At 46.5% G+C, this 14,490-nt stretch overlaps 1 long non-coding RNA gene across 1 annotated transcript; it reads right to left on the bottom strand.

The window, feature by feature from the left end:
• Window positions 1-99: 99 nt before the first annotated feature.
• Window positions 100-2,603, bottom strand: LOC118176538. Its single transcript, XR_004755457.1, has 2 exons — window positions 1,809-2,603; window positions 100-1,682 (listed from the first exon to the last, which is right to left on the bottom strand). It is a non-coding gene; the product is annotated as an uncharacterized LOC118176538 (long non-coding RNA).
• Window positions 2,604-14,490: the final 11,887 nt, after the last annotated feature.

Genomic DNA, 14,490 nt, shown 5'->3' with positions numbered 1-14,490 from the left:
AATCTCTCCTATATCAGCTGTTTGCAACCCCAGAGGTGCAAGCGCTTGCTTGCGGGTTGCTGCTCATAGAAAAATGCTTTCCTGGAGCAACACACTGACAAATGTGACTTTGCTCCTGTGTCACCCCCCTGCCTCCAGCACGTACAGACTCAGCTGGAAACAGCTCACACAGATGAGTATGTTGCTCACTCACACACTGTCAGATTTTATTTTTTATTTCTTATTTAAAAAAGGTGCTGGGCACACCTGGGTGGGCAGGAATGGGGCAGGTGAGAAGGCAATCCTGTGCAGAAGAGATGCAGCGAGCCGGGTGGTTTCCCAAGCAGCACCCATGTGATGCTGGTGGGGGGACATGGGTCGGACCCTGGAGCTGGTGGTGGGGCCAGGGCACCTTGGGGACACAGGGGGTTGTGTTGGGCTCACTGAGCTGGGACATCTCTGTGCCCCACAGGGTGCGGATGGGAGCAGGGTGGGTGCTGGCCGAGGGTGCTGGGTGCAGCTCAGCCGCCGCCTCGCTCCTCGTGTCGGGAGAGGGCAGCCTTCCCCGCCGATGGATGCTCCTGGGAGGGGAGAAGCATCCTGCAAAGAGCCAGCCCCTGTCCCAGCACACAGAGAACTGCAGCTTTTACAGAAAGCTGAAGGGAGAAAGTTCAAACAGGGCTCACCAGCGTGCACACAGGGCTGCACGAGTCACAGCTGGGTGGGATGCCCTGGCCTTGCATTGTCACCAATGGCCCTACAAACCCTCCGAGCAGGACAGCCCCTGCTCTTACCCTGGAAATGTGTTTGCACAGCTACAGCCTATAGTCAATGAAAAGACACGTTGGAAACATGGAAGCAAACTTAGTGCTACTGCTGTGATGCTTCATTTGAGCTGCGAGGAGAAGATAAAGTTCTGCCTCCCACTAGAGGTGTCATCGGGGAGAATTATTTCTTCCCCCTCTAAATGGCATCACATTGTTTCTTCTTTTTAGCCTGCTGCCAGCTTGGTGTCACGATCTATTTTTTTTTTCAGGAAAATACTCATGTTACCTGACAGTGGTGGTAATCCTCCACCCACCCCCCGGGTAGATATAGTAAAGATATTCAAATATAGATTCACCTAGAAGAGAAGAACAAATAAAGACGGCTCTTAGCATGTGAATAGCTAATGAAGACCCACTTAGCAGTCTTGGCATATTCATCAGCTTCAGCAGATGATCGTTGATTGTGTGTCTGCAGCTACTTTCTTCTCCTTTGCTCATTATACCCGGGTCAAATGAAGCACACAAAAAACCATGGCAGAAATGATAAGAGCCGATAGTGATGGCCACAACGATGACCCAGCCCAACTGGAAAATTACCAGTTAGGATTTTTTATAGCCCGTCAAATGGAGCTGTTTCATCTAGCAGCAAGAGGTAGGTCACTTCTAATTACCAGGGTGAAATCCAGCTCCGCACGCCGTCCCATGTCTCTCATTAGCAGTCCTGGCTGGGCGACCCCTTGGAGAAGCATCTGAGCAGGCATTTCGGGGTTGTTTTGGGTTCACCATCATGCTGGTACTGCCCAGTGTCAGGGCTGTCTGTGCCAGGCAGGGCACGGAGGGGAGGACAACAGACCTGCTCGGTGCCCCGCTTGCAGCAGCGGCTCTGGTGGTGAGCACCACGCACCCCAGCACCACACCCTTGGCCCAGACTTTTCCCTGGTAGCAAGAGATTTTTCAACCAGCTGTTAGAGTCCTGTGAAAGTCAGAGCAAATGGCATACAGAAATACATATAAACTATAAAAATAAGGAGAATCCTCTAAGAGTATTTTCTTCACAAATACCCTAGGATGCTGGTTTCTCCCTCTCCCGAAACCAAGTTTGGCTGCAAGGTAAATAAAACTTTAATACTGCCTTTGTCAATGACCTGTGGAAAAAAACAAAAATGGACAAAAAAGTAAGAAAGGAAGAGAGAAGGTCGGATCCTGCCTCAGCACAAATACCATCTCCAGTTTGCCACCACGCTTCTTTTCTTTGCAGCGCAGCAGGTGTCGGGGAGGAGATGCTCGGGGCTTGGTGAGGAAACAGCCTGGCAATGGAAAGAGCTGGGAGAGGGCTGCTGTAACGTGAAATGCCATTGCCAGAGGACTCGGATGCAATCTGGGTTACATGGGTCTAAAAGCTGTTCCATTTATCCTTGTCTGAACCAGCCCCGACACCTCACACACTGTGGTTGCTTCCAGACCCTTCGCTCTCGGCTCCTTTCTGGCCCCGACCCAGCAAACCAAAGCATCCTTTTCTCTCCAGCTCTGGGTCAGAGGAAAAGGCTGTTATTAGGCTACCACTGCTTTGTGGTCTTTTAATTATTTCCACCTCTGTGATTACACTAATTAGCTAACTGGTTTGTAATGGCTGTATGGTAGCTCTCATTGCACTTTCATTAATCACTGCATCAGCTAGTCTCATTACATGATTTTTTTGGCTTTATGATTTGAAATGATTCAAAGCAAAAGTAATCTGAAGGGGGAAGAGAAGTCAATAGGAACAGACACTGTATTCGTCAGCAGCTTGGCAGAGAGACTCTCCAGCACATTTAGAAATGTTATGATTTACGGGAGCCCACCAGCCATTTACTTAATTTCTAGGGGAAAAAAATAATTAAAAAAAAAAAGTAAAAAAAAAAAAAAAAAAAGTAAGTTTGAAGTTTCCGATCACAACTGTTTAAGGCACCTTCTCACTTTCTTTGATTCAAGACAGCTGAGTGACACATTCAAACGGGATCAAAAATAAAACAACTGACAGCATCTCCTTTATCCTGATGGCTGCAGCCGCGCACTTGTCTCATCCACAGCATCTCTTCATCACATGGCGAGTAGGGGACGAAGCAGACAAAAAGATCTAAGGGGAGGTTAAGTTTTTTTCTGCTGGAAAAACATTACTCTGACTCATCCACCTAGACTATTTCATGTACTAAACGACTTCTTAAAATAATCAAAATTAAGAGCAAAGCCCAGGTTGGATAGCTGAAATACACGCACAAGGGAGCGTTCATCACTGTGGCTATGACAGAAGATAATAATAATAATTACAAGAATTAACACCTATTTAAAACAGGAGAAATCCAAAAGCCTTAACAAACACCAATCAATTAATTCTGCCAGCTGGCTATGTGTTGGGCAGGGAAAGGAGGGTGGGTGAGAAGAAAATTGTCCAGAAAGCTGCAAACTGCAAGCAGAGAAGGCAAAATGGGTCCTGCTGCTCACTCCCTGCTCTGCAGCCACCAGGTAAGGCACTGCTGCCTGCACTGCCTGCAGTGCTGCTGCCTGCACCAGCACCACGTGAATCCTCCAAGGAAAGGTGTGCAGGAGGGCACGGCTCTGTCTGTCAGAACACAAATGCCCTGAACCCTTTGCAAGGTGTCAGAGACACAAATTACAAAGAAAGCAAAGGTGGACGTTATACATCAGACCTATTTTAGCTTCCAAGAGCTGAAAATTGATCATGCTCTCTACAGACAGAGGTGCTGTAGTTAGTCAGGACTGGCCATTCTTGCTCTCTTTCACCCATCCCTGGACCAGTCCTGCACATCAGCAGCTTCCCTAGAGAACAATCACAGCATAGCATCTCCCAGCCTGCTCCTGCATCTGATGCTGAGCCACCCAGACCCACCAGCATCAGGCAGAGGAGGCAGAAAGGGCTCCTTGCAGCTGCTTTGGACAGGTAGGGAGAGCAATGGGCACCTGTGGCCAAAATAAAAGCTTTGTGCTTACCGGCAGGGTGTCTCCTTTATGTGGGCATCAGCTACAGGGATGCAGAACGAGTACCCGCAGCCCCGTGGTGCTGAAGCCGTGGCTTGGTTTTGCTTGGTGCCAGCAGCAGCGGCGGTGAGCTGGCCTGGAAATGCAGTTTCCAAATTAAAGGGTGCAGGTGATGAGTCAGGGCAAACGCAGGAGGCTTTGCCCTGGCAAAATAACAGCACTTAAACGCTCAATTTTTGTGACCTCAATCAGCTTCAGCCAGAAAAAAAATCAGGGGTGTCCAAGTGCTTCCACACAGGTCTTCCTGAAAGCTCTGGTGAGCTCCCCATTGCCCCCAGGATCCCAGTCTGGTTTCTGGAACAGGACAAACTTTGCCCATCCTGCTTGCTGGGGACGAGGATGGGAGAAGAGCAGCGCACAGGGATGAGCTAAACCAGACCTCGAGCAGCAGCTGCAGCATCTCAGCTGCCGTGGGAGGGTAACCGTTGCCTCGTGGGGATTATTTTTTTAGCAGCAACCTCTCTATTTAATTGTCTTTTCAGCTCTTCAGTCTCCAGCCTGTTTTCTTTGGCTTCTGTATAACTATCTGGTCTGGCTGCAGTGCTTGGCCTTCCTCCCGTGCCTGGATGTGACAACCTGGGCTGTGCGTGATGAAGAAGAGGGTGACCAAGCACCAGTGAGCGAGGTGCTGCAGTGCTGTATAGTTTTACCGGTCACTAAGAAACACTCATAACTTTTTTAGCACAAGGGACAAAAGCTAACGGTGTAATTAATTGACCCAAGGCATTTCCCTGAACTTCAGGCACTGTGAGGATGGAAAGGAGCCGTGTCCGTGCGCTCGCTGCTGGCAGGGCTCTCCCCTGCCTGGGCTGGCTACGGCAAGGAGGAGAGTAAGAGGCTGAGGAGCCCCCGTCACAAGCAAAGCATTAAAAAGAAAAAGTAACAATAATACCAAGCAAAATATTGCTGTGGGGAAAAATTTCTGCTTGGTTTTAGCACGGATGTTGATATTGCATGCTCAGAAATGGCTGTGTGGAAACAGTTTTGCAGTGTGCATGGAAACAACAAGCTGCACTTGCAAGGGAGGAATTAAAGCATTTAAAAAATAAAAGACATTAAAAAAATCCCATATGAAGAGATTGAGTTTCCCTGAAACACAGATCCCTAAAGCCAGAGTCTGTGACTGCCTTGAAGCACTTGTCTGACACTTCTCCGCTCCTGCAGAAAGGGGCTCTGGCAGGCAGCAGCCAACATGCCTGCAAACAACGTGTGTGAGCTCCTTGGCTCTGGGCAAGGCTGTGCCTGGCTCTTGCACGCCAGATTTCTCAAGGGCAAGTCCTTCACACGCCGAGAACAGGGAGAACAGGCACCCATCCTGCCGGATGCCTGCCAGCGGAGATGCTCAGTGTGTAACAACCAAAAGCGTCTCCATTCAGTGCCCTCAGTGCTTCCACAGGCAGATCCCACAAAACACAGGGGGATGCTTTTCAAGTGATAAATTTCCTCATTTCCACTCAGGACGAGGGCATCCTGGTGCCTTTGGGACAAGGGAGGCGCAGGTCGCTGCAGAGAGCAATTTTGGGGGCACCGTGCACCCAAAGACAGCACACAGCAAGGCTCGGGCACTGCATGGAGGTGATTGCTCTGCACTTTGCATATTCCCTCTGTGCACTGGGCTGGGATTTTTCATTGCATCCATAATTCATATCTTGCTGCAGTGATTCTACAGAGGCAGCACGGGACCTCAGCACGGGTGATTGCCGGGGAGGGATGCTTCCAACGCCAGGCAGCAAACCAGAGAGCCCGAGTCCAGCTGGTCCTCCACTTTACACCAACTCACCCACAGGCAAAAGTGCAAAGAGACAGTGAAATAAGAGAGTAGTTTTGTCGAGAGGGAGGACAAGTCACCCATCCTTGCACAGCTTTCTCAGTGCCAGGAGTGACTGTGCAGGGCGGACGGCAGCGCAGCTCTGTCTGTCCAGCCCAGCCTTGTTCTGCATGTGCAGAGAGCAACCCTGAAGAAGCTCAGCACCTGATGCCCGTGCACCATTAATTTTTGGGGTGAGGTTGGTTTCCTGCTTCTGGCAGTCTTTGCTGTCGCTGTGGATGTGGAGGTGACCGTGCTGCTCCAGCCATACCACTCTTGCAAAGCTGCCCGCGCTCCCTTCCAGGTTGTAAAGCTTTCTCCTGCAACCCCGCTGCCTCTCCTCTCTGCAACACATGCACTGAAAAATCCCGTTTGTCAGAAACTAAAGTGTTTTGTGAGATTAAAATGTAAATGTTGCGCTCAGCTTTTCAGAGGGGGGTTGATATTTCACTTGTGACTGTGCAGGAAATAGATTTTTGATAACTCTGCGGAACTGCTGCTGCCCAGCCACTGCTGCAAATAGCTAAAACCTTAATAAATAAATCCTCCACCAGCCAGCTCTGAAAACGAACTTGCTGGTGGTTCTGAGAAATATTGGGAATTTCCATGCAGCCTTGCACAAGGGGACCTGTAATTGTAGCAGCCTCTCCTGCACTGCCTGCCCTTCCGTGGGTTTGGAGGGCCTGCAGAAGAGCCTGCTTGGCACTGATGGCTGTAAACACTGCATGTTCACTTTTTGCCATGTTTATGGACTTGAAAATGTGGGGAAAGGTCCTTGTCAGGTATCATGCATCGCACTACTTAAGCATAACCTGCAAACACCAGAATGGGACATTGAAAGGGAGGGTGAGAGTAGTTCGCATGGAATTGCTGCCTGGTCTCTGGTATGCTGCCTCATCTGCTGTAGGAAACCTGCAAAAAGTCTGCCTGAGCCCCAGACTAGGTCCTTCCCCAGCAATCTTGCTTCTCATCTCTCCAGGTCTCTTCTTCTCTGCACCCCGTGTTTCTGCAGAAGCCTGCACCACTCTCAGCCTGCACTGCTGTGCATGGCTTTGGCCACATGCTAACAGATGCAGGCACCCTGGTGATCTAGACCCTTGTAAACACTGGTGAGCTTAAGCGAAAAAAATATCAGAAGGCTTTTGGTGACATTCTGCTGCCCACCAAAGCTCTCGACCACCCTCCAGTGTGTTCAGAAGGGAATGTACTAGATTTTGCCCCCCCCTGCCAGTTAGCACACGTTTAAATGTCTGAACCTTGGTATAGGAAGCTCTTGGATCACAGCTCTCAACTGGAAACTACAACCAACATCAATATTCATAGCTTTAACACCAAAAAGGATCACGAGGCTAAATTAACCTCACTCGCATAGTACGTGTAATAACCTGGATGCGACTGCTGCATAACTCGACCTGCTTTGCTCAGATACGATCAGTGAGTTAAAAATCACTTGTAGCCATAATATGGCAAATAACTTCAAACAATCCAGATATGTATGAAAAAGAACAAACCCCTGTTAACAGAACCTGAGCCTGATCTGTAAACTTGGCTACTCACTTTTTATCCCTTAAGTAAACTGGGAAGAGTAATGTATTTATAGCCTCTTGATGTGAGTATCCTTGGTGAAATATTGTATGTAATAAATATTCTGCCATCTCAGAAAGCCTACAGGACCAAACGCCACCAAGGTACTGCTCAGCCAAACCCTATGCAGCTAACGAGTCTTGGTGGGCTGCCAGCCAGCTGAAAACATCACAAATGAGGGAAAGCAGTGAAAATAAAGTCTTACCGTTAATGTGGGTAGGGTTTTATTGACACAATTGCAATGCAAGGTCACTGAATAAGGTCTTCAGTCCTTTCATCTCTCCGTGGCACCATCAAACATCCCTTCCAACCCTGGGGTTCAGTCTGCTTTATCCCAACATTTTGTTGTTTGTCAATCATTTTCTTCATTATTTTTCTCTTTCCTTTATGATGTAAAGATAAGATCCGGGCCCTTTTTCCCCCGCCCCACGCTGCCAGCATTACTTTTTATGGAATCACAAATTACACAGTGCTTCCGCATTAAAACAAAAGGAGTTCATCACCATTTTTAAATAAGGATGTCGTTTGTAAATGCTTTATTCATAATTAATGGAATTATTGCTGGGTGTAGCCACATTCTTCATCCATGTACTATAAGATCTGTTGAAAAGTGCATTAGCAAAAGGCTTTATAGACGAGGCTATGACAATCTGAGTGCAAAGCACATTATGCTATCTGCTGTAGCTATTGTTGTAACAATCTTTATGCAAGATTTTAAGCTATCAGTCAGCCAGGGGCTGATTGATAGTGTAAATGTTAATAATTAATAATAGGATAATGTTGATAACTAATTAATAGTAAATGATGAGTATGGATTTTTTTAGTTAGCCTTATGCTAATATGCATTATTCACTGAATCATAAAATCACGGCTGAGATGAGGAAGTCTCACTAGCTGTCTCTGACTGTGTCACTGATGAGTCAATGTTGCTCTTCCAAAGCATTTCCAAAACAGCAATTTTCCTCTAGCTTTCTGGCTCAAATCAATTGGCTAAGAAGCATTTTTTTCCCCAGCAAAGTCAGAGCTCTGTATACGTGTGCACTGGAGTAAAGAGAAAAGTCATGGCTTTTGGGACATGAGTGCAAGAAACCTGCCTGCCCTAAGAACAGCAACGGGAGCCCCAGGACCTCGGGGGGACTCTTCTGCATTTACAAGGAAATAGCCTAAAATGAAGGAATTGGCACTGCAGATTTCTTTTACTCCTGTGTGACTTCGTCCAGCGATTTACAGCCATCAGGCACGCTTCCCTTTCACCGCGGGTAAGGGAAGGTCCTTGGGCTGCACCGTAGGGGGTGCATAAAGGTGGTGATGCAGGAGGAGTTTAGTGGAGAGCTTTAAGGACAGTTCAACACCGTTTTCAATTTTTTCAGCTGACATTATCTTTTTTTTATACGTGCTAGACAGGATCAAAGCTGGCATTACATCATGCTGGCTGAAGTGAATGTCTGCTTGCCGCAGGGCACAGACTGCTCAGAGGACGTGAAATGCCAATAGCAGCCTCAAAATCAGGATTTAGAGACTGATGCAGCACAACGGCCCCTGGGAGGCTCCCAGTAGGGAAATCCCCTGCTCTAGCTCCAGCTACCCGTTGCCTACGGAGGTTTCCAGCACGCCGGCTCATACCCAACCTCACTGGACCAGATAGAGAATTTTTCCATCTCCACTTTCACAGACTGAGATGCAGGATAGCTTCTTCCCAGTACTCAGTTATTTTATAGGTAACCCACACCAAAGGCATAGAATGGCTCGCTGGCATTTTTCCTGTCTCCGATGAGGAGGGTGCACTAGCTCTGCCATGCACCTCCTTCACAAAATGCTGGTTCCTTAAACCCTGCCCATACCCTTCGAGCTTCCAAAGCTCCGGCAATGCATGGGCACATGCATTGTCACTCGTGTGACAGCAACGTTTACCGAGAGCTAAAAAAAGTGATAAGGAATGCTGATGTTCTCTTGTAAAGGGAATTAATATTGGGAGTTTTTCCTAGAAAGATGGGAGTCCTGTGAGTTCATTCACCTTTTCCTATCCCTCCTCACTTCCCTGCCATTTCAAAGTTTTCATTTCAGCCAAATCTGCAAGCACTTTTTCGGGTGGATGTCACCAGGATCCACTTCCTCTTGGCCCACAGACAGTCTGTCTCTTATCTCACTTACATTAGTATCAATTATTTACAGCAGGGATGCTAAATCATGAAAATGAAGTTGCAGCAAAGCTCTACCTTGGCTAAGTACCCCGTGCTGCCTGCAGCTATCAGAGCCCCCGTGCTATTTGCATTTGGCCTTGCAGAGCTCTGACCCCAAATTTATTCCACCTTTCACAGCTGCACGTAGGAGCAGTGGCCAGGCACCCACAGCCCACATCTTTCATGGCCATTTCTCTCCTCCTCCCTCCTGTGGGTGTCCTATCACTCCTTAAAGCCCATCATTTTGGGGGAAGAAGCTCCTTCCCTGCTCGCATTCAGCACCACGGGCTTTGAATGAGGCTCTTGCCCTGGCACACAGTCACTTACAAACTCCTTCAACAAACAACTGCGTAAGGGATTTTTTTTTTGATGAATAGTATTTAAACATGAATAATTAAAATCTCAGTTAAATAAGGATGTTATGCAGCTTAGGACAACATAAATACAAGTGTCTCGGCTCTGGTTACAGCTTTACTCTTTGGATCCAGAACAGCACAAGTGCTTTACCTCCACTGGTAAGTGCACCACTAAGTGAGGTGATGCTCAGCCCCTTGACCTTGGAACAGTGCCTACATTTAAATTTACAGTAATTCCCAGTCTTTTTCAGCTAAATCCCTGCTTGCACCAGAGAAGCTGTCCTTCCTTAGCTGTGCTTCTGCTGCTTACCCAGCACATTCCCACCCTGAGGAGGTAAAAAGTACAACAACAGCAACAACAACAACAAAAAAAAACATTTGAAACTTGGATGTAGAGACTATAAGGAAAGCAAGAAGACCCCTAAGCACAGCCCTTTGTGTGGTCCCAGTGAGGAGCTGAGGGCTGGGCTTGCCTTGGCCAGACCATTCCCATTGCTCAGAGGATGATGCTGGGGAACCCTGGCCTCAAGGATCAGGCTCAAAATTACTGGGTGCTCTGCTGACACCCACACGTGGGATTGTGGGGAGCTGCAGAGGCCCCTCTTGGAGGGAGGACAGAGAAAAGGAAGGTTGTTTTAATTTTGAGGTCCTCTGAGTCACTTTGTTAGCCCTGACCCTGCTTGACCCTTTTACTGTTATATCAGCCTAACTGTTTATTTTCCTCATAAAACTAAAATGAGATCGATTGCCTTTGTCTCAAAGCCCTTTATGTGTCTTGGTGCCCACCACAGCCCTGCCGTTAGTAGCAGACCTAATGCAAATTGAATCTTTGGGAAGCAGGGGCAGTTTGGGGCTCCACATCTTCCTCCTTTTCCCTGCTTAAGTTTCATCTATTGCATTTAAAAGAGAAACTTTATCTATTTATTGTAAACATAAATATGCAATTCTCTCGTTCTATGTATGTGCACGATGTGTCTCTGTTGTAGACTCATATATACAATCAATAACCATGTCTTGCAGGGGATTTAAATACCAGTCTTCAAAATCCTGTCTAGAGGACCAGATTTATTTGTATGAAAATATACCATTCCTTGCTTAAGGAGGGATATTAATTATAGATGCAAACCCATAAATCTTCCAGCTTTAGGTGAGATATTTGCTGGATTATAAATATGAATTGGAAATGAGGGTCCTGCTCTTCCTATTATTACTATTATTATTACTTACTGGTTATTATTTTCGGTATGATCAGTATCTTCGGGTGGGTCAAACATTGCTGGGGAATGGGGAGTTAAGCCCTTGAAGGGTGCACATGTTGAATTCATTAAAAGGTTTTCTATTCCAGCCTTGCTCTCCAGTGCATTTTGCAGTCTGTAGAGTCATTAAACACCCTGTTCAGCTCTCTCCCCCTTCTCTCCGTCCTTCTTTTGGAACCTGTTTTCATTGTGCTGCTTTTGCCAGATCATATCAAGCTCCCTAATGTTTATTAATAATGTCCAGCATCCTATCAGCAATGTGCTATTGTTTTCAGGGTTCTGCTTCAACACCAGTCCTGGAAATCAGCAAAACCAGGAGCCACCAGGGACCCCAATATCATCCAGGGCTTTGTCGCAGGTCACATTTTTTTCTCCATCATTTATTATTGCAGATCTGGGAACATCAGTGATGCGCCACAAGGGCTTTATCCTCCGAGGAGCCAAGCACCGAGAATACCAAGAGGAAGATTTGCTTTAGGCAGATGGGACAACTTGGATGTGACAATTTTGATGTGACAACCATGGGCAGATGAAGGGGTGCTCAGCACCTTCCAGGGCTTGTTTGGTGGAACCATAAATCACCCCAGGGATAAAACACGGGGCTTTGGGCAACCTGACCTAGTGGAAGGTATCCCTTCCCACAGCAGGGGGGTTGGAACTAGATGATTTTTAAGGTCTCTTCCAGAAGCCAAATGCAGTGGGCTAATTGTTCACAGGTATTAGCAGCAGTAAAAGGTGTGGAGCTGGGCTGGTGTGCACCAGGATGGGTTCCTGCAGGTAGCTCTGGCAGGTACAGCAATGCAACGGGCTGCTGACCAGAGGAAAGCACATGACGGGATCTCAAGCTCAATTTATGTAACACCCTACCCTGAAATTAATAGGACCACGCATGCCAGGACTGGAAAGACAGGGCACTGTGTAAGGTCTGCTTTTTTGAATTAGAGTCCTGTGCTTAAATAAATTAAGTGAGCTGTCAGTGTATTAAATGATTTAATGCCTTCTACAGTTTTGCAGTGGAATCCTAATGAAAATACTCTTCAATATAAAATGCTGGATAAATTAAATGGTGAAGTGTTTTAATAAATGGGCTGTTGTTATTGTGAACCACATTAAAGTAGCGTTTATCTCTATGGTAATGATGTTGCACTGGCTTTAAAACAGTTTCTGCTGGTTCAGGCTTCTTCAGATAAAATGCAAACACTGTGCTCAAGAAGTCTAGTTGTAAAGAATCTGCAAGGTTCCTGGATCAAAATTTGAAGTCAATGGGAATCATGCTGGCTGGCTAATACAGAGCTGGATTAAATGGCGCATGGAGCCGAGAGCTCTTGCAGATGGACTTGGAGCTGCTGAAGAAACCCTTTGCTCCAGCAGAAGCTGCAGAAGCCTGCATGAGTTAGCTCCTGCAGCCTCCAGTTTATACCTAAACCTGGTACAGTTTTGGAGCTGGAGTCCTTGGTGGAGCTCAGCACCAGCAGCGAGCTCTGTGGTGTGGGCAGCAGGGATGAGACACAGCCTCCAAGCTTCAGGAACAAGGCCCTAAACGTGCAGCTGGATATTAAAGAACCACAGTGAAATCACAAATAGGCTGTGGAGGTGCTTAAAAGTCTTTCTTTTCTGAGCTCATTATAAGTTAAGATAACATTGGATCTATTTTATATCCCATATATAAGGTAAAAACCTGCTTTTAAAGGTAAAGACCAGAAGATAAAGTCCCTTATATAGAAATCAATTACATACAAAACAACATTATTTTTGCTGCTGTTGGATATCAGTTCTTATCTAACCTCCTGTACCCATCACAGTGTTTCTTTGGAAGCAAAACTCTTTCTTGACACTATTTTCAGAGCTTGAATTCCTAGAATTAATGTTCCAGTGCCCAAATCAATAATAATAAAGAAGAATAATAAGAAGATACCTGTTTAGTCCCCAGGGCATCTGGATGCACTGTAAGGTGTCAGCTGGGGCTTGCAAACTGGTCCAGGGGAATTCAGTGGGTGGTTCTTGGAGCTGACCGAGTAAAGGTTGTGCACCAAGGGCTGTTGGGATGAATTTCCATGAAAAGAGAACTTTCAGCAGCTCCTGAACTAGAGAGCCATCCCTCTGGCAAAAAAAATGAAGCTTGAATAATGCTGAAGTGCCTGCATGAGTCTCCAGTGAGGTCAGACCATCATCCAAGGGATCTGGCGCACTCAGTGCTTGCAGATGACTGCATAAATACTCATTATTAAGGACATTAAGAAACCAAAGAAGGACCACCCCACCCATGCAGTGGGGGTGTCTGCATGTCAATTCACAGAGTGGTCTTTGGTGGATCCAAGATATAGATAAAAACAAAATAAGGGCCAAAGATGGTGAAACCACTCGTTGGGAAGTTGTGCTGATGTTAATTCTGGCAGTTTCAGAAGTACACCCATCCCAGTATGAATTTAGCAGTGTCAGCTTCCAGTCACCAACACTTTTTATAGCTGTGTCTATTAGATTAAAGAGCTCTCCTTTTCTGTCTTTCTGTACCCCGTCTGAACACATCCAGGTTGTCATTAAGCCATCCCTTAACCTTCTCTTTGTTAAGCTAAGCGTATTGGGGTCCTTGAATCTGTCACTATAAGACATGTCTTGCAACGCTTCAGCCATTCTCGTGTGCCTTCTCAGAGCCCTCTCCCATTCATCAACTTCTTCCTTGAGTCACAGACACCAGAAATAGCTGCAGTGTCCCACTAGGTGTTACACCCGAGATATTTCACTCCGCTATTTGTTCACGATTCCAGTGCTGTGTGATGGATTCCTTCCTCCCCCCGCACACCATGAAATCCCAATTCCCCAGCATGGCTTTGAATGTGTCCACATCAAACTGGCTGGTTCTTGCTTCCCTCTGGCTCAGGAAGGATGCAGGTCTGAGGAAGAGACTGATCCCCCGCCCTACCATTGTCCTAATCTAAATCTCATCAGCGAACTTTGATTGTAATTAGTTTTGATTTTCTACCATTTTGCTAAAAGTGATGAACTGAAACAGCCACTTGTGACGAGTGTCTGCACGCAGTTGTACGTTTAAACATATCAGCAGGGTTTTCATCCGTTTAGTCTGTGCCGTGTTGATTTTACATTGTTTTAGCTTCCTAATAAATGAGACAACATTAAGTCAAATGCCTTGCAGAAGTCAAACTTAGCAGTGTTGATGAAATGTACCAAATCAATCAAATCTATAATCACATTCTTGAAAAATTATATCAATTTCATTTAATAAGATCTATTTTCCATTAACTCATGTTGATTGTAATTAATTATTCTCCTTAAATTGTTATTAATCAAGTCCCTTATCAGCTCTTCCATTATTTCTCACAAAATCAACATCAGACAATCAGATTGATAATTACAAGCCATCCCCCCCAGCGCCCCGGCACGAAGTCAGCTCTGCGCTGGATGCCCGCAGCCCCCCGGTGCTGGCGGTGTGCTCCGCAGCTGCCAAGCATCCCGAGGTGGAACTAAAGGTATTTCACAGCACGGCATTGCATTGCTACTCTATTTCAC

This window comes from Oxyura jamaicensis, chromosome 20 (genome assembly GCF_011077185.1).
Source record: "Oxyura jamaicensis isolate SHBP4307 breed ruddy duck chromosome 20, BPBGC_Ojam_1.0, whole genome shotgun sequence".
NCBI lineage: Eukaryota > Metazoa > Chordata > Aves > Anseriformes > Anatidae > Oxyura > Oxyura jamaicensis.
The sequence above is the reverse complement of the archived record's forward strand: the minus strand, read 5'-3'. Positions and strand labels throughout refer to the sequence as shown.